Raw genomic sequence first — 23,155 nt, forward strand, 5'->3', positions numbered from 1 at the left:
CTCTTTGAAATTGAAAAAGTATAAAAAGTAGGTGAAAAAGTGCTATCAAAATTATTTTGAGTACTCTCTTGCTTACTGGGGTTTTAAAGGGCATTTTTACTTGACAAGGGGCCATATGCAATTCACTTTTTCACCTGAGTTTTCACCAAGGTGATATTTTTACAACTTAAAATAAAATGACTTTTAAGCCCCCAGCAAGCTAACTAGTACTCAAAATAATTTTTATAGTAATTTTTGACCTACTTTTTGGTACTTTCTCTATTGCAAAGTGCTAAAAAGTTATATTAAATTGAAGATGAAAAATTATCTCCTAGGAGAAAACTCAGGTGAAAAAGTGAATTGCACATGGCCCAAGGTGAGAAAATAGCACCTAGGAGAAAATCCAGGAGAAAAAGTTAATTGCATATAGGCCCATGGCCCTTATTCAATCCAGTTGTTTTTTCCTATAAGTTTTCTACTAGGAGATCATTTATTACCTGCTATTTAAAATAACTTTTCAGCACTCTTCAAATTAAACAATATCAAAAATAGGTGAAAAAGTACTTGCTTGCTAGTGGCTTAAAAGACAAGGGCCCATATGCAATTCACTTTTTCACTTGACTTTTCTCCTAGGAGATAATTTTTCATCTTCGATCTAAAATAACTTTTCATCACTTTTCAACTAGAAAAGTACCAAAAAGTAGGTGAAAAGATACTATCAAAATTTGTTTGAGTATTTTCTTGCTTTCTGGTGGCTTAAAAGGCATTTTATTGACACTTTTAAAAATATCACCTAGGAGAAAACTCAGGTGAAAAAAGTGAATTGCATATGGCCCACTGGCTCATATGCATTTCACTTTTTCTCCAAGGTGATCATTTTTCATCTTGTCTTTAAAATAAACTTTCAGCATTTCACAATTAAAAAAGTACCCAAAGTAGTACAAAAAGTACTATCAAAATGTTTTTGTGTATGTTCTTGCTTGAATAGGGTTGAAAAGTCGTTTTTATGGACAAGGGCCCATATGCAATTTACTTTTTCTCCATTGTTTTCTCCTAGGTGATATTTTCACACTTTTCAATAAAATGCTTTTTTAACATCCAGCAAGCAAGAAAATACTCTAAAAATGTTTTATAGTACTTCTTCACCAACTTGTAGGTACTTTTTTCAGAAGTAACATGCATTAAAGTTATTTTAAAGAGAATATGAAAATTATCTCCTGAGCGATAACTCAGGAGAAAAAGTTAATTGCATATGGGCCAAGGTGTAAAAAGATCATCTTGGAGAAAACTAAGGAGAAAAAATGAATTGCGTATAGGCCACTTTGTTAATAAATTGCGAAAACATCACCTGGGAGAAAACGTAGGAGAAAAAGTGATTTAAAGAAGAGCCAGTACATGAAATTATGTTAGAAATATTTATTTTTATTTATAGCAAGAAACTGGGAGATTTTGATGTTGAATAATCCCATAAATCTGTATTACTGCTGTTCATTATTGATTTCTGAAAAGTGTAATTTTTGACTACGTGGTCCATTGCTAAGTTGGTCGTAAATATTATCTGGATATTCAAACACTAATCAAGTTCCCCAAGGGCATATCTGCCAGATAACTGACAGATGAACACAAATGATTGGCCAATCAAATGGTTTTATGTTTATGGAGCATAAGGAAGATCATTGGGGAGCAGATAGAGGAAGTCTGTGAAATATACCAGGGAGAATAATATCAATCATGGAAAGAGTTCAGATCTGCCTGATTGATTCTTCCTTCTGAGGGTGGTCATCTTGAAGGTTTTCACTGTATTTACAGATCAGCATCTAATTTAGTCAGTGATATCATTTATAGGAATGCCTACAGTGCATTGGTATTTTTGAAGGCAATATTTTACAATGGGTAAACACTGACTAAATTTGTTTTTAAAGTAATACTGTAAAAACTAACTTATTTTATTTAATGTGTGGGTTTTTATTTATTGTGTCCAATTTTCATTATTAGAGTTGGTTAATAAGCAGGGCAGTTTGCCACATTTAACATACAGTAATTATTTATACATGCAATGGACCCCCCCCCCCCCCCCCCATTCCACAACAGGGATGAGCTTCCACCGAGGAAATTGGCTTTCCACTGCATTATTGAGACTCTGAAACCTTAGGCCAATCACAAGCCTCAGAAATATTCAGCCAGTCAGAGAATGCGGACGTGTACCATGCATAACAGAGTACATCTGGAAAAAAATAGAGGATTCCGCACAAATTATATATTTTTTTATAATTAATTAACTTTCTTGACAAAAATAACAGAAACAATAAATAAATAATCAGTAGAAATCGGAAAGTCAGGAATGGGAAATCCAGTTTGTCTGCTACATTCCGCTCTAATTGCAAAAACACTTGTTGGAATGCGGAATTCCATTGGAATCGGAAATCAATATTTCCGCCCATCCCTATTACACAATTCTAGAAAACTTTAATTATTAAATTAAACATAATTCTGCAGGAAAATAAAGATATTTGTAAAATGAAATCTGATTTTTTTTTATAGATAATAAACCTTTCTGCAAGGACTTATTAAAATACTCTCTGAACTCTTAAAACTGAGAATGTCTTTTACAATTTGTATGTCATTAGTGGTGTGCAGGCTTTTCAAATGTCATGCTTGTTACAGGACATGTATAATAAGTTACATTCCTTACCAACACAATGACCTTGTGCAGTTTTTTTAAAAGTGATTTGAAGTGTCTATTCTTCCCATAGGTCTAGTTAACATACAGGAGGCTGATTTCAGAAACTGTAATTAATAATTGATGAGCCTCAACAAACTATGGAAGCGCTCATCCTAGCTGCAGATTTGTCATATACTGTCACACAGTGGCTGTGTTTGTTATATTGCCCCTTGCTGATCCTATTTCACACATCTGTCCTCACTTCCATGTCTGAAGAACTGAAATCCTGTTCACTTTGTTTAGAATACTAATGGTAGTTTACCCACATAAAGCAAGCTCGCTGTAATGAACCTGACAGAGTGTCTGTGATTGAAATTGGGTCTACAGTCCCTTGTTCTGTGAAGGATTTGGCACAGCAACAGATGGAAAATCACATGCATACTCTTGACATTGATCCCAACTCTTGGATCAATAGCAGTGCCAAGTCCTTGAGTGAATAACAAGTTTTATTCCTTTTGCAGTTTTTGTGCTGTTCTTTTCATGATGGATTTAGGCAAATACAGTTCTCTTTCTCTCTCTCTGTTAGTAAAATATACAGTACAGTACTCATCAATTGCTGATTTGCTCATGCAGGGAGGCAGACTCAGTGTATATGAGTCATACAATCAACACCTGTGCATTAAAAAAAACTCTACTCTAAGTGAAACTTAAGTGAATATACTCTAATGAAGTAAACAATTATATCTATCGTTTTGGTGTGTTAAATGGTTGTAGACTTGTGTTCTTCTGGGGTTTTTTTCGTGTGTGTGATTTATTTTTAAATGCGGGAAATCATGTATTTTACGATCAGGTTTCATTGCTCTTCTTTTCTGTAATATTGTAAACTCTTTCTGGATGAAGCAGCTATGTATAGTGTAGTATATTACTCTTCACCACTGTGATTGTGGAAGGGACACACGCTACTTCTGGTGTGATGATGTTGAGTGCTGCTTTTCTTTTGTCGTATAAGTGAAGGCTGTATGTCTTGAAGATCAAGCAGGTCCCACAAGATTAAGCTCAGATAATGGAAATTTTGGGGCACCCACTATCCCATCCCTATCCCCACAGTTGTGCGTTGGAAATAAGCTATAATAAAAAAAAACTTGTGTATTGGATTCATGTGACTTGCTCATACATAGGTGTTGTTATGCCTGCTCTTCAATGAAGTGTTTTGCAAATTATAGGCAAACATTGCTTCCATGGTTCTGCTTGTAGACAAGGAGAATGCGTATATGGCAGTTTGCCGCCTGGTCACTTTGGTGCAGGGTGAACTGAATGACGGCTCGCCCTGCTGCTAGTGAAATTCTGGGCTCTAATTATTATTCACCCTCTGAGTCATAGCAAGTCCGAGGGAGAAGTAATTTGGGCACCGGCAATCACCAGATTCTTGAATCACCCCTGCGCGGGTCGTGAATTATAGCATAACTGCTATAGCCGTGCCACACTCAGGCTCTACGCGGCGCACGCCATGTGCCAAGTAACCTGGCCTAGAAGGAAAGTGACTTAATTGTGAGTTGTATTTCAAGCTGATTATTTCTTTTGCAGTCTCTATCCCAATCCCCCTTTAGATGAGTGGATTTGCTACATTCATCCACTTTTACATGGGCAATACTTGTGTTATGACATAATAATTTCATATTGTACCCAAATGTATTGCAAATTGTATGCAGACAGGAATTGGGACAACCCAATGTGCAAGGAAGTACATTTGATTGGCCCAATTCCAAACTGAACACAATTTGCCATACATTTGCATGCAAGCAACAATTATAATAATCTCATAAGTGCTGAGTAACAATGACCATGAGCTATGCAATACAAATATCCTGGCTTTGTATGCAAATTGTGTGCAACTTGGAGCTGATCAATCAAATGCAGCAGATGCAGATTTTTGGAAGCTAATTTTGAAGTTACATGTTATTTGTATTCTGACTCAGAAAATCAGAATTTCATTGATCACCCCCAGTAGCAGAGGCGTAGCTATGGGGGGGGGGGGGGCAAAGAGGTGCATCTGTCCCAGCACAGCATCTGGGTGGCTCTGTTACAGGTTTTATCTTCCCTGAAGCGGCCCCTTTCAAGAGTCTGTGAAAGAAGGAGGAAGGATTTGATCTTCTCCCCTGCTTCTTCCTGCTCTCCGCCCCGGAGTTTTGTTTTATTTTATCTGTAATCAGCACTTGCCATGTTTTCAAGTAGATCATGTGTATTTCTGCGTATTTTCCAACTATCTAATGCCTGGTACACACAATGCAATTTCTTTCAGAACGACGGTTCAAAAAGATATCATTTCCGGCATGTCCAGTCTGCTCCTGATTGAGAACAGGATCAATTTTGTGCAGTGCTGATCAATAAATTGATCCTGTTTTTTGACCAGGTGCAGATCATACATGCCGGAAATTCTTCTAAAACTCAAACATTTCTGGGAAAACCACCTCCTTATGGTTCACACCTTGTCACAAGGGCACACAAGAACTAACCTTGTCCCCAGGTGCTGAAAACCCTAGCTATGTCTGTGTTCAGTAGGCAAGGCTGCATTTCAGATCATCATGGTTTTACTGTACATGATATTAGAATGTATACCAAAGGATCAATATAGTTGTCGACACTCACTCCTATCCGAATCATATTTTAAAGGGACTCTGAGCAGTGCAGATATCATTAAAGCTCTCTTTCTCCTCTTTCTGACGACACCTAAATCGTCGCCCTACGCCTTTTAGTTTTCTCTATTTTCGAGATTGTCGTGGCCGCGGCAATTTCGATCGCAAAAATAGCGAAAACTAAAAGGTGTAGGGTGGCGGTTTATATATCATTGGAAAGAGGAGAAAGAGATCTTTAAAATGATATGCATCTTTCCATAGTTTCTGCACTGCTCGGAGTCCCTTTAACAAATAAGACTGCAAACACATAGAAATTATTTTTTTATTCTACTCTAATTTGTAGCCCAGAATGATAAAACATCATTACATCAGCTGTTGTACTCTTTCTCTGCATATTGCAGAAAGAGAGCAACTCATAAGCATTCTGTTACTGCTGACGTGACCTACATTTTAGGTAATATAAGATGATGGATAGGTGAATAAATAGATGGCTAGATAGATAAATAGATAGATAGATAGATAGATAGTATAAGATAGGGCAAGAAAAATTAATGCTTGTCATTATTGTGGTTCCTCTTATGTTTTTGCATCTGAAATAACATTCCTTGATGAGATTCCAGAAGCCAGTTTTGTCATTAAGCGCATAGTTTTCTGTGCAACCCTTTGAAGTATGCAGCATATAATATTGGCTTGCTGAAAAATGAACCTGTGTATGCAGAACAAAATACTTTACATTTCATTTTGGAGATTGGAATGTTGTAATGCATGGAAGGAATTAGATGTATGTTCAGACAGAATTACATATTAGTCTGTAATATGCATGTGGTAGATGCTACCAATGTCTCGAGAGCTTTGTTTCCCCTACCCTCACCCAATTACTCTATAACAGCAGTGCACTGAATGTCCCAACACTACAGATAATGTGGTGTTGTGGAAGCTTCCTTGTTCTCTCTTCATGAATGAGCAGGAAAGGCATTCCCAGTTCTGCTCACTAGTGTTTTCTCAGTTATTAAAGGGCAAGAGGCATCAAGTGTCACTGATAATATCCCCCTCAAAAACACCTTATTTTTACCCCCCATCCTTTCAGCTGTCCTCCAGACAGGGCTGGTTCTAGTAACAATGGGGACCCGGGGCAAGATTAGCCTGGGGGCCCCCGGACAGACCCCATGACCAATAGGTGGCATTAGAAGCCTTTTGTTGCAGGCAAATTTCCTGCCCACCTCCTCCCCCCGTGAACCTAAGCTGGCTACCCCTGTCCCCCCAGGTCATACCCCAATTAAACTGTGCTCTCGGGGCCCCTGCAATGTCTTTGGCAGAGTAGCATCTTGCCTTTTCTAGCAGGTGCGCTCCTCTTTCAGTCCTAGGGCAATTTCCCCCTTTGCCTCTATGGAAGGACCGTCCCTGCCTCTTGCTTTATGGCATCCATTTGTAATGTGTTTGGTTTTCCCCCTGAGCTCAGCATCTGTATATGTTGGACTCCTGCTAGCCATTTGTTTTGCAATGCCCACCCTTATGTGTCCATCAAGTTCAGCTTTCGAAACTTAGTACACTTACGTCTATGGATCCACAAGGACACATTCAGTATCTAACCCTGGGGGGCAGATTTATTTTCTTTCAAATATATCCAATTGCTTGGCAGCCCCGCTGATATGTTTGGCTTCAGCAGTGTCACAATCACAAACCTGAAACAACCATGTGGTTAGAGTGGTCAGACTTTAGTAACAACACCTGCTCTGTATACTTGTTCTAAGTGTGAGGCATTACATCTTTGAGAAACCGAATCAGCAGGACAACCAGGCTACATTCATAGTTACAAGAAATACAAAATATGGCACCTTTTATTTCCCTCTTACATGCTTGTAGTTCATTTTTGCTTCAGCCAGTGTTGAGCTAAGAAGGCAGATACACGTCAAAAGTAATCTGAAACAGAAATAGAAATAGAGGGTTACATACATGTAATGCATATGGATGAACATACCAAGTGATTTGAATCTGGCATGCAGTATATGAATAGACAGATCCTGGGTAATCCTCACAAGATATCTGTGCAAATGAAAACAGTCTTATGTGCCTCATGTTTTATTATACTATTGGTTTATTTCAATATCCACTTACTCGTTACTATTGTCTACTATTGCTTCACTCTCACAAACCTAAGTATTGTTAATGCTTAACGGATCCTTCTTGATTTATTTATTGTGTTTGCATGTATTGTATCTATCTATATCTCTTAATAGATAGGTATGTATTCCTTGTCTTACTGAACATAAGAAGCTCAAATAAACAGGTAACAATCTATAATAATACATAAGCCATAGGAATAGTAAAAAAAAATAGTAAAAACAAAAAGAGAACATAAAAGCATAAGATATTTTAGAAACACATGTTCAATCTTTCTGTAAATGTCTGCATAGACACAATAATGAATAATGCACCTCTGTCATAATATGAAAAATATATTTCAGGTCAACACAAAGTCATACAACCTATATATACAGTAATAAGAAACCAAAGGTTTATACACGTATTACCAGTTCAGTGGGACTAATGAAACAAAATAGCTATAGTCAAAAATATCTAAAAGCAGCAATGCATAGCAAGGAACATGCTGCTTGGTACGGCTATTCATGTTAGGAATTATTGCTAGTAATTCTATTATGTTCTAACCATCCCTTAAATATATGTATTTTTCTTTTAACCTTATACAACACAGAGAAAAGAACATAAAATGACCTATGAGTGGGTTTTTGCTGTACTGTCTTTCCATCAACAATAACTGTGACGTCTAAAATACCCCCAAAATAAGATATAAACCCAAACCACTTACTGTAACATATTACTAAATGTATATTCTAACTTTTAAAAAGTAAATTCTGTAGATTATAACCAGGGCCGGCCCTATACTTTTTGCCGCCTGAGGCAAAATTTAAAAAAATCGCCGCCCCCCCTCCCTACCGCTAGGCCCTATACCCCCTTTCTGCCCGCTACTCCTCCAGCTCGGTGGGCGGCCCCCCATCCACGGACAGGCAGGTGCCGCCAGGGCCGGGCCGAGGCAGAGGCGAGAGAGGCTCCAGCCTCAGGGCGCAGTTTAGGAGGGGGCACACAACTCACTCAGCCATCATTCCCCTATTGTGTTTGAAGCAGAGAGAAATAAGAAAAGGGGATACATGGCAGTGACTGCAAGCCAGATAACTAGAGATTGAGGTGTTGGGGGCCCTGGGGCTCCTCTTAGTCTAATAGCAATCAGTGTGTGAAGGGTGGGAGGGATGGGGGTGCACAGTTTGCTGTCTCAGCCTTGGGTGCTGGAGGACCTTGTCCCACCTCTGGGTGCCGCCCCCCCAGATGTGCCGCCTGAGGCAAATGTTTCACTCCGCCTCATGAGCGGGCCGGCCCTGATTATAACGTGCCTAGTGTTGCCCAGTTAAAGCCCTTTGATAGCTTATGTTGATGGTTCCTGTGACTGTAACAACCCCAGGTTCATCTAAAAGACAAAATGAAATCAGGAGCCCAATGAAATCATATAAGATTCAAAAAAGCAAATTACTATGGATGTATATACTCTGAAAGGTGGGTTGCAAATCCTTGCAACCACCGTCAGAGTAGGTGGGAAATTAACCGTCCCTGCTCGGTTTTCCAGGTCTGTCACAGGAACTGGGTGGTCACAGTCCGGACGTTCTTTAGTAGAACAACTAAAAAACTATCAGCTCTAAAAGAGGTATGACAAGATACTTAAAACAGGGGTGGAGGCGTCCAATGCCTAAAAGATAGGCTAATAAGATGTTAACTTTATAAACAGAGAGGTAATCTTAACTTGTCACTTTTATGTGATTTAATAAAATACCCTTTTCAATAAACTGGTCCAAATTTTTCAAGAGAAGTAAGATTAGATTACATCTCTGTTTATAAGGTTAACAGCTTACTAGCCTGTCTTTTATGCATTGGGTGCCTCCACCCCTGTTTTAAGTGTAAATCCCATTGAGACTTTTGTGAACTGTATATGTGCCAATTAATAACATGATAACCTGGATCATTAGTTGATATACAGTTTAACGACTCCCTAATAGACAAAGTATTATACCCCATGCACTATTGTACAGCCATCTCTAATAAATTACGAGCTTAGAAGAGCTGTAAGTCTAATGTCAAACTACCTATTGGGGGTGATTTGAAGTGAAGTGAGAATGTGTTTGCTTCAAAGGTCTAATGATATGCAGGTAAAGTAAACTACAGTATAGGCACTACTGAAGGACCTATGTATAAGAACGATATATCGTATATTCCATGATATCAATGTGTTCCTCATAGTGAGGAACATTACTATTTTCATAACTCATAGTGAACATCCCTATTTTCTATTCTTTTTCGTGATTGGAAAAATATATTTAGAATGTCAGTGTTCACAAAAAAAAAAAACACTAATCCAAAGCATTGGAATGCATTTTCTCCACTCTAGATGGAGGTAAACTGCCATAGGAAAGATACAAAAAAATTGGCAGTGATCAGCAGAGGAAAGTCTCAGATTATGCTTTTTGTTGCTGGTGTAAATTGGCAGTGCCACTTTCAGTGTGGCAAAAATCAATTGCGTACCAATGATGATAGCATAGGTATTAAAATGTAGGCAAACATATATACTAATTGTAGTAAAAACTTAATGTCAAATATACTGTAAAATCAACAAGCAGTTTGCAGTGACATTAGCTGCTGGATTTTTATGGATTTTTGAGTTCCATTTTGAAACAAGTGTTCAAACAACTGATTAAAACAGTCACTGCAATAATAATTTTGAGAACAAATGCTACTGGTGACTTTGTTCACATGGGTATGTTGATATATTGTTTTACTTTGTTATTCTACATTTTATTGTACTTCTAAGTGCAGAGAAAAATTACTAATTTGAAGCAAATTTTACCAAAATTTATGCAACTGTATCTTCAGTCAATCACATCCCAGCAGATTTAAGGTTGATCGTGATCAAATTTATGATGCAGTCTGGTTGAAAATCAATTTCCTCAGTGTAAAACTATGCACCCATAGATCAGCCAACTGCCAGATTGATGGGAATATACTATCAATTTTGACTACACCACTGATCAATGAACTGTCAAATATAAATCAAAAAGGTATTGATTAGTACTGTGAGAGTGAAATTTAGGCAGAGTTGATCCAAGTGACAAAATGTGCTTACAGATATAGCCTTATATACTAGATCATATCTCTGTAAAATAAAAGTCATTCTTAAAGGACAACTGAAGCAAGAGGGATATGGAGGTTGCCATATCTATTTCCTTTTAAGCAATACCAGTTGCTTTGCTGTCCTGCTGACCCTCTGTCTCTAACACTTTTAGCCATAAGCCCTGAACAAGCATGCAGCAGATCAGGTGTTTCTGACATTTTTGTCAGATCTGGCAATATTAGCTGAATGCTTGTTTCTGGTTTCATTCAGACACTACTGCAGCCAAATAGATCAACAAGGCTGCCAGGCAACCGGTATTGCTGAACAGGAAATAAATATAACAGCCTCCATATTCTTTGCAAAAGAAGAAAAGATAAGTGCACCATCCGTCCTTTACCCTGTGGCTTATTGCATCTTCTTTACATCAAATGCGACATGAATCAGGATCAAACCTTACAATCAAATCTCATCTGAACGAGAAGGGCAGCCGGGGGAGTGGAGGTGGGGTGGTGGGCACCAAGGTGGGGCAGGCGACGGCCATTTCCTGTCCTTTTGGGCGCTTATTCATGCTGCGTTCCACCTCAGCCTCCATATTCTTCTCACTTCAGTTGTCCTTTAAGTGTAACAAAATGCTAGTTTTTCTTTTTCCTCAAAAATATTAGTATTTATTAAGTACTATGTATAATATGCATTAATGTAAGCTATTTCTAATCTCAAATGAAAGTCCCTGATTTGTCTATGCCTGTAGGGTCACGGATAGTAGAACAGGAAAACATCAGAAGAGAATTAAAATGTGCCGCATTATCAATACTTCATGAATTAATGTAGGCTTTAAAACAGAATAGACCAAGCTTGCCTTAATTACATTTCCTTAATGATAGTTCGTAATTAATTATATTGATCGTGTAGTAATTATTGTTTTTGGTATAGGTTTCTTGGGGTTTAAGCATTGTTTAATGTTGACTCTGTGAAATGTTATCTGAATTCCTGCTGATGACTGTTATGTAGCCAGGTGTTTGCAATGAATTGCCGCTACAGGGTGTTCACACTCCTATGCTCACTTACTTATTACAAAATAGGATGGATAGTATTTGCTTCTCATGTCCCTGCTGACCACTGATGATGCATTCATCACATGGCTGCTAAATAGGATTTGAACCCATATTTATTATTGTAATAAAACATCTCTTTAATTGCATTCTCAAGAATTGATTTCTCCTGCTTATCACTAGGTGGCGCTGGTTGTTCATCAGTTTTAATATTTATTTCATCTTCATGGTAGAGGCATCTATCACTTTCTCTTGGAGATGCCATTTTCCTTGCCACCCTGTCTTCCTACCTGCACCTAAGGTTAGACTACAAAACACAGTTACATGAAAGGGATAGTATGGTATGGGTGGCATTGCCACTGTTGCGCTCTCCACTTGCACGCTGTGCTGCACTCTCCAGTGCGTGCAAATGGAAGTGACTTCTCAGCTGCCAAAAAAGAATAGCAGGTAAACATTACTCCTGTTTGAGTAAGCAATGAACTGCGCAGTCATAGTTATGTAAATAATCTGACTTCAGTTCCACCTTAAGGCAGGACCTCTTGCACACGTATCACTTTCTTCTCATGATGTTGCCTACAACTCTGTAAGCCAGATGTATGCTGTAAAGATACAGGGAGGTTATTCAGTGCCAGCAGTGCACAGCACACCACTTTAATTTAACTACTTATTACTATAAGTGGTCAAACCAATTCAGGAGTAGTAGGAAATGCGGAGGTTAAAATCTGAGCAAACCTAAGAATGGGAAATCCCCTGATATGGCTTTATTGTTGCTCTTATGCTAGATTTCAGCTGGCCAACTCCCTAAATAGCACAATTTAAAGGAACCAATGAGCATATGTAAATGTATTTTCAATGGACTGTTTATTCTTATTATTTTTTAGTATTAATTGTCCCTCAGAGGGGGTCACACTCTAGTCCCTACCATAGTCATATGTCTATGTATGTATCATAGTCTAGGGCCAGTTTGGGGGGATGCCCATTAACTTATCTGTATGTTTTTGGGATGTGGGAGGAAACCAGAGTGCCCGTAGAACATACAGTACATGCAGACAGAGGGAAAACATACAAACTGTGCGAATAGTACCCTGACAGGGATACAGACTGGGGATACCCACTTTTACAGTAGTCTTCCTGGTTTTAGCATCAGAAACACTTCCTAAATCTATATATTGCTGTATACTGGTATGTAGCTCCACCCTCCCAGTAAAGTTTAGCCTAGGCTGTTTAGCTGTGCGGAAAGATTTTACAATGGGCAAACCCAAACTAAATAATATTGAAAAAAAAATCTTGACATTATCTCCCCTGCAGTGCAAACAGCCAGCAATGCAAAATGGTATAGATGGCTTTACCTGGACCTATTTCTGGATTATTTAAAACCCCAGTCATAGTCAGAATCATTATACTTTTCTTTTGTCTGGCTATATGGATAACACGAGGAGATATCCTGCTTTAGCAGAGTGGTGGTGGTGCTGTTCTGCCTGCTGTAGCCTTTCCTCAGGGCACTCCGACAAGTCATGGTTCAGGTTACTTAACTTATTATTTTAAGTCCAAGGACTGGCAAGTTTGCATTCTAAACGTATGGAAAATGTCTGTCCAGGGAATCCCACCAGTATTTAATGAATATTTTTCTTGTACTTATTTTTGTAATTAACTCCAGCAACCTAGATTATGAAAAGCTAGATTTCCACCCTGAGCTTTTTCATTGGTAATAGGTATTTGAAGTGATTTTTAATTAAACTAGAGTGGCGATCGGGAAGAGACCTATGCAAGCTAAGAGCTAATCCTTCTGCCTTGCTGGCTGTCCCTGTGTGGTTGTGATTGATGAGCTGATTTCTCCTTACATCTTCATTTGCATCTTCTGCTAATACCCACAGACAGAGGTGTTGTGTATTACCACCAGAGAACTGTCCATTAATATGGTCTTGGGCTCTAATGGGGCTGCAGCTGTGTGAAACATTTTCCCTCAGCTCTCCTGCTAGCAGCATAACAAGCGATCACCTAGTGCTCTGTAGCGTTTACCACTTTTTCATATGTTAAATTTGTAGCTGTGCCTTTTACAGTGCCAACAGAATATATAACATCCCTGTCTAGTAATGACAATTGTAGTCATTCATAGCAATGTTAGTTACTCATACTGGAATTTCTGTGTCAACATATTTTATTTCTCAAAAATAGAAAGTAGTAATAGTAAGTAATTACAAAACAAACATATCAGAAGTAAAGTAGAGTAATACTGTATATGTTGTATGCAGTCTTACACTGCAAGCTTCTTGCAGTACAGAAGTGTAAATTCCAATAATACAAAAAAAATAAACATTGTCTCATAAAAAGTGCTTGGAGGGAACCTGAGGTGAGAGACATATGGAGGCTGACATTTATTTCCTTTTGACAGTGCGCGTTACCTGGTTCTCCTGCTGATCCTCTGCCTCTAATACTGTAAGCCATAGACCCTGAACAAGCATGCAGCAGATCAGATGTCTCTGACCCACGTCTGACTGGATTAGCAACATGTTTGTTTCAGGTGAGTGGTCAGACACTACTGAAGGGATCAGCAAGACTGCCAGGCAACTGTTATTGTTTGACAGGAAATAAATATGGCAGCGTACATATGTCACTTCGGGTTCCTTTTAACAAAAGCCTAGAAAAATCCTAGAAAAACAATAACTGAAGCAGTAGAAATATAACATAAAGGAGTTAGACCGTGCAAAATAACAACCGTACAAACCCCACATTACTGACTACACTATTCAGTCCTCCCATATCAAATTGTACCTATTCATGTTGTCATTTATAAGGTAAACAATTCTGTCAGTCAGCCTTATTTGGTTTAGTCTACTCACTGGCAAGTAATGAGTAAGGAATGCGCTTTTCTTTTGTTTCCAATTAAGTGCTGTAAATGAACTGGCTACTAACAATTTGTAGTGGTAAAGTTGGTGAAGGAGTTTTGAAACTCAGGGTAAAGATCCGTACACACGCCTGACTGCAGGAAACGACGGGTCCGTTGTCACCTCCTGCTGGGCGTTTTTTCAGCAGACAGTCCGGCGTGTGTACAGTCTGTCGGCAGACTGATACGGCTGTTTCTGAGCGATCCGCCGGCCGGATCGCTCAGAAACAGCCATATCAGTCTGCAGACAGACTGTACACACGCCGGACTGTTGCTGGAATGCCCGCCCAGCGGGAGGTGACGACGGACGTGCGTGTGTACGGACCTTTAAGGAACCATAAAAGGGCCTGTTGAATATTTACATGAACTTAAAATGTAAATACTTCCTTAAGGTGGCAACTAACTGTCCAATTTCTAGCGAAAAATCGTTCGAGCGATCAGAATTTCTGATCGGACGAAAAATCGTTCACTACACCATCAACTTACCAATCTTTGCTTCCTATCTATCATGACCACCAAGAAAATTCAAATTTTCGTTCGACGAAATTTCATTCGGGCGACATTTTTCTCACTCGTTCATAATCGATTGTGTCCATAAATGGAGACTATTTACAACCAATCCGATAAGAATTTCTGATCGCTCAAACGATTTTTCGCTAGAAATTGGACCGTTAGTGGCCAGCTTTAAGCAGAACTTTTACTTTGCCCCTGAAATATGGTCTTAAATGGTTATGTATCCTAAACAATAGGTTTTTTTTTTATTTAAAAATGGACTGTGACATGATAAATAACCAAATATATTACTGTGAAGTAAAATATCAGGGATGGTCGTAGTCAGCCAACTTCGCTACGCTGGAACTACGCATAGTTTTACGCAATTACGCTTCACCAAACTACGGCTTCACAATCAAATATTTACTTTGTATGCATTTCGTAGACTACACGTTAAAATACGCAATTACGCGTAGTGCGTAGCGTAGTTCATGCGGACGCTTATACCATTATGCATAAAAATTTACCTATGAATTCCCCTGCAAAATGCTTGTACCAGTAACTCTTCTATGCGTACATTCCCCTTTCCAATGCGTAATTTTGTATGCATACAATCGTACGCGGAAAAATAGCCGCAAATAACGCATTCATAGTTTACTTCGCAATACACATGAGAAATACACGTAGGGGCGTAAACTACGCCTAACGGTACTTCGCTACGTGTAAAATCGTACGCGTAGTTTTGAGACTTAGCCTACGAACTACGATGCGAAAATTCGCACTGGCGTAGTTTCTGCTCATCCCTGGTAAGAACCTCCTGTGCTCTTTTCAGTGCAGACCTCAGATGTGCAAATAGCTGTGAAGTTACCACATTATTCATAGTCTGGATCCTCCTTCTGTCTTGCTGGTGCAGCCATGTCCACAGTACAATGTAGACAGAGGTGAGGGCTCAGAACAGAATCCTCTGCCAGGCAACCTAAGCAGATGCTTGGGGCCTAGTTGGTGTCAAGGAGCTCACCTGATACCTTCTTTGACCTCTCGCCACTTCAGCTTACCAAAAGGACTACACGAGGGCCCCAAATCTATGACCTTGCCAAGGGCCCCATTACATCTTGATTCATCTCAGTGAGGACTGTTCACTCACACATTCCTACTTCCTTGCCCTTCTCTTGCATGTGGCCAAGATCAGCACATGCATGCTGAAACATTCCCCACCATTTGCCAGCATGCACATTTCCATAGCAATGCCCAATCACTGTGACATTATGCAAAGCTCTGTACTGCAATAAAATTTGGGCATTGCTATAGAAACATGCTAAATCAGACTTTTTCCGGTATGGAAATGCCGCACTGCATCAGAACCTTAGCTGCCTATGGCTAGATTTGCTGCACGGGCATCAGCAGTGGCTGGATAGTGTACTGGTTAAGGGCTCTGCCTCTGACACAGCAGACAAGAAGGCAACATTCCCTAACACTGCTACTGCCTATAGAGAGCGGCCTAGTGGCTGCAGCTCTGGCACTTTGACCACGAGAAAAGTCAATATAAATGTTCTGTGCCAGGCATATGCTGTATTTCCTTGTACGGCTATGTATATATAAGGCTGCCTTAGCAATAGGTAGTCACAGACAGAATAACAAGAAATGTATGAGTTAAAGGACAACTGTAGGGAGAGGTTTATAGAAGCTGCCATATTTATTCCCCCTTAAGCAATACCAGTTGCCTGGCGGCCCTGCTGATCTATTTGGATGTAGTAATGTCTGAATAACACCAGAAACAAGCATGCAGCTAGTTTTGTCAGTTCCAACATTAATGTCGGAAACACAAGATCTGCTGCATGCTTGTTCAGGGTCTATGGCTAAAAGTATCAGAGACAGAGGATCAACAGGACAGCTAGGCAACTGGTATTGCACAAAAGGAAAAAAAAACATGGCAGCCTCGCTACAGTTGTCCTTTAAGAGCTATTTAAAAAACAATATATAATATGCTACTTTCATTAGTCAGCCTCGTGCTAAAATGAATAAAGCACTAAAAAGTTCATTGTAAGCATGTTTTAATGATTTTGCAGAAGCTGACATCCAAAATCAAACCAACCTGTTATATGTCTTTCAAATAGGAGACATTGCTGTAAAGCAGGTTTTCATATTACAGAAATGCTTTCTTGCATCATTCCCTATCTGTAAACCTATGGGTTATCTTAAATCTCTTCATAAATCAGGCAGGCCACTCAGGAGATGGGTCAGTCGTACAGTTTAGCACTGAACTGAACACTGAAAATCTGTACAGATTAGCAGTTCAATGGATTTCTGCTGCACTCTGATAAAAATGGAATAACTGAGATCTAACTCGCACATCTGTGATTTGTTATCTGCTCCACAAGTCTGATCAGTGATCTGGGTGCTGACAGGCATGGGGCAGATTACAGGTCACTGATCAGAGCTGATGTGCAGATAACAGATCACAGATATACATCAGATTACAAATATGTGAGTAAAGTTTTGGTACACAGTGATAGCTGTGACAAGCAGGTTGCTGCCACTGCATAGATGTTGAGATATATTGCTGGTAATTAAAAGCTGATGAGGTGTAAATAATAAGAGGCAGGCTAACTCTGTAAGGGTCCAAATCAATAATGCTTTATAATTATATTATTGGCAGGGCCAGATTTACCTTCATAGAACATACAGACTGAAGGCTCAGCATGTTAAACCCCACCCATCAACAGCTGGCCGAAGTCTTGCTCTATTCATTTTGATAGTATGCAGTTTTAAGATAAAGAGTTAATAGTGCCATAAAAAGGCCATTATATGCATAGCCATTGAATATGCCCCAGAAAAGTATCATGTCTCTCATAAAACAAATGCAGTCATCTTATGTCCATCATACAATGAGTGCATATATCCTATGTCCATAACTCAGTAAGTGTGACCTGTGACTCCCATATAACAAGTGCAGCCACCTTGTGCTCTGCCATATAACAAGTGCAGCTATTGTGTCCTCTATGTAATACATACAGACATATTAATGTCCCCCATAATAACACATGCCCTAATGTCTTAGTGCTATCTACTATAGAACCCAAACATTGGCGTAACTACGATTTATGCCCCCCCCCCAGGAAAACTTTGATTGCCCCCCCCCCCCCCCCATGCTTACACCCTTCCCCTTGCATCCCCTTTTGACCCTCACAACCAGGGAGCCCACCCTGCAGAGGTCATACAACACTGTAGACATCATCTTCACACCGATAACAAGTGTAGCCACAAAAACACCTGATCTGAAGGATGGACCCCATCATTGGAGAGAATGAAGTAATAGTTGGGGCCCCCTTACAACTCTGGGCCCCCCTGCGGTCACAGGGGCTACTCCCATGTAGTTATGCCTCAGAACCCAAATTAAGCACAGGGAAGGAAGGACACATATTTGGAGAAGTAATGGGATTAGGGTAAGGTTTTAGGGACATTAGAAAACCAGAATATGATACAGAGGTAGTGAGAGCCATTTTTAGGTGTATTAACTTAACAGAATACAGAATAAGCAGAATACAGAGTGTAAAGTCGTACTACATAATAGTAGAATATAATGCAATACATGCAAGGCATTACGCTCTACTCATCGTGTTTGAGACTTGGCTACCACAGTTTAGTAAATATACTCATTTAGGGGGGTATTGGAAAGCCAGGATATTGTACTGAGTAACTAGAAATCATTTTGGGAGGATATTGAGAAAAGTGTCACCATATAAGGGACTGGGAAACTGGAACACATTTTGGGGATTGCTGAAAAGCCTGAAGGTGAGAGAGAAAGGAAAAATAGTCACACATTGAAAAACAGTAGAACTGGAGCCTGTAGGCACCTGTCTACTTTGCCTAGTGGGAAATCTTGTACTGCTACATTACAGAGTCTGTATGATGTAACACAGGCTACAATTTTACCGTTGATCAAAAAGAGAGAGTGGCGTGCATGTTTTGTGTGCCTTTGTTGCTTTCTTATTCTTTCATTTTCTCTTTTTAGAGAGGAAGTGTAGAGAAAGTCAAGCTTAAATCAATATGTTTGCCAATAACAAAATAGTAATACAATACAATAATACATTTTTGTTGATTGATTTATGGTAGAATTTTTTTTAGTCTTACATTGCTCACAAAAAAATGAAAAATGTTATTTCTTAGTAAATAACAAGAGAGCCTATCCAACTTTTCTTCACACAGAATAATTCATTATTCTCGAGGAAGCCCATACTTTCGATCAGAGCACAGACTTTTCCATTGCCTTTTAAGTTCTGTAATTCAATAATATTCGTGTTGGGAACTACAACTGTATGCCAAGTTGGAGGACTGAGCATACAAATATCATATCATACTTGTATACAACTATGCATACACAATGACTAGTTAATATCTGATTTCTGGTTAGCTACTACAGCCAACACCATTTATTGCAGTTGGTTCTGTGCTCACTCACCTTGGAATCAAAACACATTTCGCTGTACGTTTTCCATTCAGGGATTCAAAGTTCAAATATTGCTAGCAGTGTTGATATGATGGTCATACACCATGCAATTCACCTTGTACAATCTTATTTAATGATGCTGCTTCTTTGAATTTTGAGAGACTACGTAAAGAAACTGTTGAAAGAGTGTTGAATGTAAATAACCCCTCAAAGCTCCTTCCTCACTTGCACAATTTGAGAAATGCAAGTGTCATTGCAAGACACAGCACTTGCCTTTACGTGTGATTCTTCCCGACGTTGTTGGAATCTCCACTCACAATCACAAAGCAAGCATTTGCCGGAATTTGTCGGCAACCATGCGCCGTGGTTCCACGGTGAATGGCAAGGCATGCATGGGAATGTCAGACAGTGCAGTGTGATAATTGTCAGTGAGAAATGTTAATGGTTACAAGAGTAAAGGGAATTTTCTCCTTAGTATATATTCAGGGGGTTAACAAGGACAATGTATTTTTACTAACACTGGAGGTCTAGGCACCAGTACAAACCTTCACTCCTGCTATAGTGATCCAAATACCCCTGCAAAATATCTCATTTGCACTGGTTATCAGTGGGCATCTTCCTTAGTAAAGGCCCCAGCAGTGCTGGGACAAGGTCCTCCAGCACCCAAGGCTGAGACACAAAAGTACGCCCCCACATCCATCTTACCCCAGCCGTCACACACTGATTGCTATTAGACTAAGAGGCTTTCCAGGGCCCCCAAAACCTTATTATCTAGTTATCTGGCTTGCAGTCACTGCCATGTATCCCCTTTTCTTATTTCTCTCTGTTTCAAACACAATAGGGGAATGATAGCTGAGTGAGTTGTGCGCCCCCCTCCTGCACTGCACCCTGAGGCCGGAGCCTCTCTCGCCTCTGCCTCGGCCCACCCCTGGCTCCATGTATGTGATAGCAAACCAAGGGGTCCGAACAGAACCTTGGCAGAAATCTTTAATTCCCTGTGACACCAAAGCAGACATTAGGCCTATAAATTGTGGCAGGTCAGGTACCACTGATATCTCTGTGTTTTAAAAACCACCTGAACTTAATCAGACTTGTTAAAAAACAAAAAAAGGCTAAATATATTTGTACCAAATGAGTGCTATAATGTATTTATTAATTATTTTTTAAATAATTATCTATTTATTAGCTATTAATCTAACATGTTTATTTTGTTGAATAGTGCACAGTGCTGCACACATACTATACAGTGTATGATAGATATTGCGGGTGGCAGAGTGACAGTGGTTAGCTCTCTCACCTTGCAATGCTGGGTCCCTGAATTCTAGGCAGGGCACTATCTGCATGGTTTTTGTATGTTCTTCTCCTCATGTCTATGTGGGTTTCCTCCGAGTACTCCAGTTTTCTCCCACATCCCAAAACCATACACATAAGTTAATCGGCCTCCCCAAAAAATTGGCTGTAGACTACGATTGACAACATATGCCTAAGGATTAGATTGTGAGCTCCTCTGAGGGACAGTTAGTGACAAGTGTATATACTCTGTAAAGCACTGCAGAAGATGTCAGCGGTATATAAATACTATACTGCTCTTCTTTTTGCTATTAAGGCTTAACTTCATATACAGTTTGACACTTTTGCATTTGCATCACATATGTTATGTTTAGCTGCACATATAGTTTGACACTTAAGCGTCGCATATATTATGTTTACTATGTATATATATATATATATATATATATATATATATTTATATATTATTAAATCGTACAAGGCCTGGAATGAAAGTCTAGCTTATTTAAAGGCTTAACCAATCTTGTATTTTTGCTGTCTTGTGAAGATGTCACTTGTTCTGACATTCCATGACACTACATGATAATTAATGTCTCACTGCCAATCACAGCACTCCCCTGCAAGGCCTGTATATGAGCAGTCATCACTTTAGATGTGTAAAAGAATGTGAAAGGATTTCCTAGCTGCTCTGTCTGTTTGCATATTAAATGTGAATGGAACTGGAAACACTGTAATAAAGTGAAAATATCCAAGTTAACCATGTATGTCCTTATACTGAAAGATTGTTTTTCTTCTAATGAATGCAGAGACGTCCGGTTTCACAGGAAGAACTGTTACTGGATTTATTCAGTTTGCAAAACATACAAGATAGTGTAAGGATATCCGCTGAATTTGGTTGTCAAGGTACTACAGACGTTGTATAGCAGCAATGAGGGGTATTTATTTTTGTGGTATCAGAATGTTCCTGTCTTTTGAAATTAAGCCATTTGATCACATTTAAAGGACAACTGAAGTGAGAAGAATACAGAGGCTGCCATATTTATTTCCTTTTAAACAATGCCAGTTGCTTGGTAGCCCCACTGATCTATTTGGCTGCAGTAGTGCCTGAATCACACCAGAAACAAGCATGTGGCTAATCTTGTCAGGTCTGACAATAATGTCAGAAACACCTGATCTGCTACATGCTTGTTCAGGGTCTATGGTTAAAAGTATTAGAGGCAGAGGCTCAGCAGGACAGCCAGGCAACTGGTGTTGCTTAAACGGTAATAAATATAGCAGCCTCTGCATCCAGTGGCATAGCTAAGAAGCTATGGGCCCCTGTGCAAGTTTTACATGGGGCCCCTCACGCACTCCATACATAACAATTTATATGGCGCACCAAAACCTGCAAAGGACAACATCAGTATCAGATGTGCAAGTAGGGGATGGAAAACAGTTTGTTGATGATTATTACTATTTAAAGCATCTATAGAAGTGATTATTATTACCAACACAGGGCCAATAGAAAGCTAATATTGTGCTTGAGAGAAGGCCCCTCGGGGCCCCTCTGACCCGAGGGCCCCGATCCGGTCACTACCTCTGCAATCCCTATTGCTATGCCACTGTCCACATCCCTTTCATTACATTTGTCCTTTAATGGTAGTTTGCATAAACACACTGTAAATGTTCTGTAAATGCATCTAAACTCTTCCCTACATATACTTAGGCTTTGTGACACATAAGCTACTCATGAATAAATAGAAGCATGGCACCAGCCATGATATCTATTGTTCTTTATTTTAAACAATGTAACAATGTAAATGTACTGTAATACTAGACTAGGGAAATCATAGCGAGACAAGTGAGTGCTAGTTAGAGATGGCTCCAACCTTTGATTTTAGGTTTGCGAACCTTGAACACGAACTTCCGCAAAAGTTTGGTTCACGCAAACTTTGCAAACCGCAATAGACTTCAATGGGGAGGCGAACTTTGAAAACTAGAAACACTTATGCTGGCCACAAAAGCGATGGAAAAGATGTTTCAAGGGGTCTAACACCTGGAGGGGGACATGGCGGAGTGGGATACACGCTAAAAGTCCCGGGGAAAAATAAGGAGTTGACGTACAGCAGCGTTTTAAGGGCAGAAATCACATTGCAATGCTACATTGGAGGCATAAAGTGCTTTAAAACATCTTGCATGTGTATACATCAATCAGGTAGTGTAATTAGTGTATTGCTTCACACTGACAGACCAAACTCACTGTGTAACGCACCGCAAACAGCTGTTTGTGTAGTGATGGCAGTGCTGGACTACTGCGCACCATGGCGAGAGTGCAGGCAACGGCATTTTTTTCAAGCCCATATGGTCGCCGGGCTAAGGTAGCTCAATGACAGAACAACAGTGACTGTCCAGCTAATCGAATTTAGTCTGTTCACAATGAAGCAACAACCTTATTATCTTGGGTATGTCTCCCAACACACTCATATAGCCGCGGTCATTGCTTCATTGTGATGCGCAAGCCCCTTCACCGCGGCAAGGTAACGATCACGAAGGGGAATTGACACATG

General features: G+C 39.6%; 1 protein-coding gene across 8 annotated transcripts in view; it reads left to right on the forward strand.

Annotated features, from left to right (window-relative positions):
• RBFOX1 (RNA binding fox-1 homolog 1) overlaps positions 1–23,155 on the forward strand; it is a 967,082-nt gene that overhangs the window by 438,299 nt on the left and 505,628 nt on the right. Inside the window, exon 2 of one of the 8 annotated variants that reach the window (XM_068244649.1) lies at positions 21,416–21,512. The exons of the other annotated variants lie outside the window; for them this stretch is intronic. The gene's annotated coding sequence lies outside the window, so the exon portion shown is untranslated. The remainder of the gene's footprint in view (positions 1–21,415; positions 21,513–23,155) is intronic. 8 annotated transcript variants of the gene reach the window in all.

This window comes from Hyperolius riggenbachi, chromosome 7, assembly GCF_040937935.1.
Source record: "Hyperolius riggenbachi isolate aHypRig1 chromosome 7, aHypRig1.pri, whole genome shotgun sequence".
NCBI lineage: Eukaryota > Metazoa > Chordata > Amphibia > Anura > Hyperoliidae > Hyperolius > Hyperolius riggenbachi.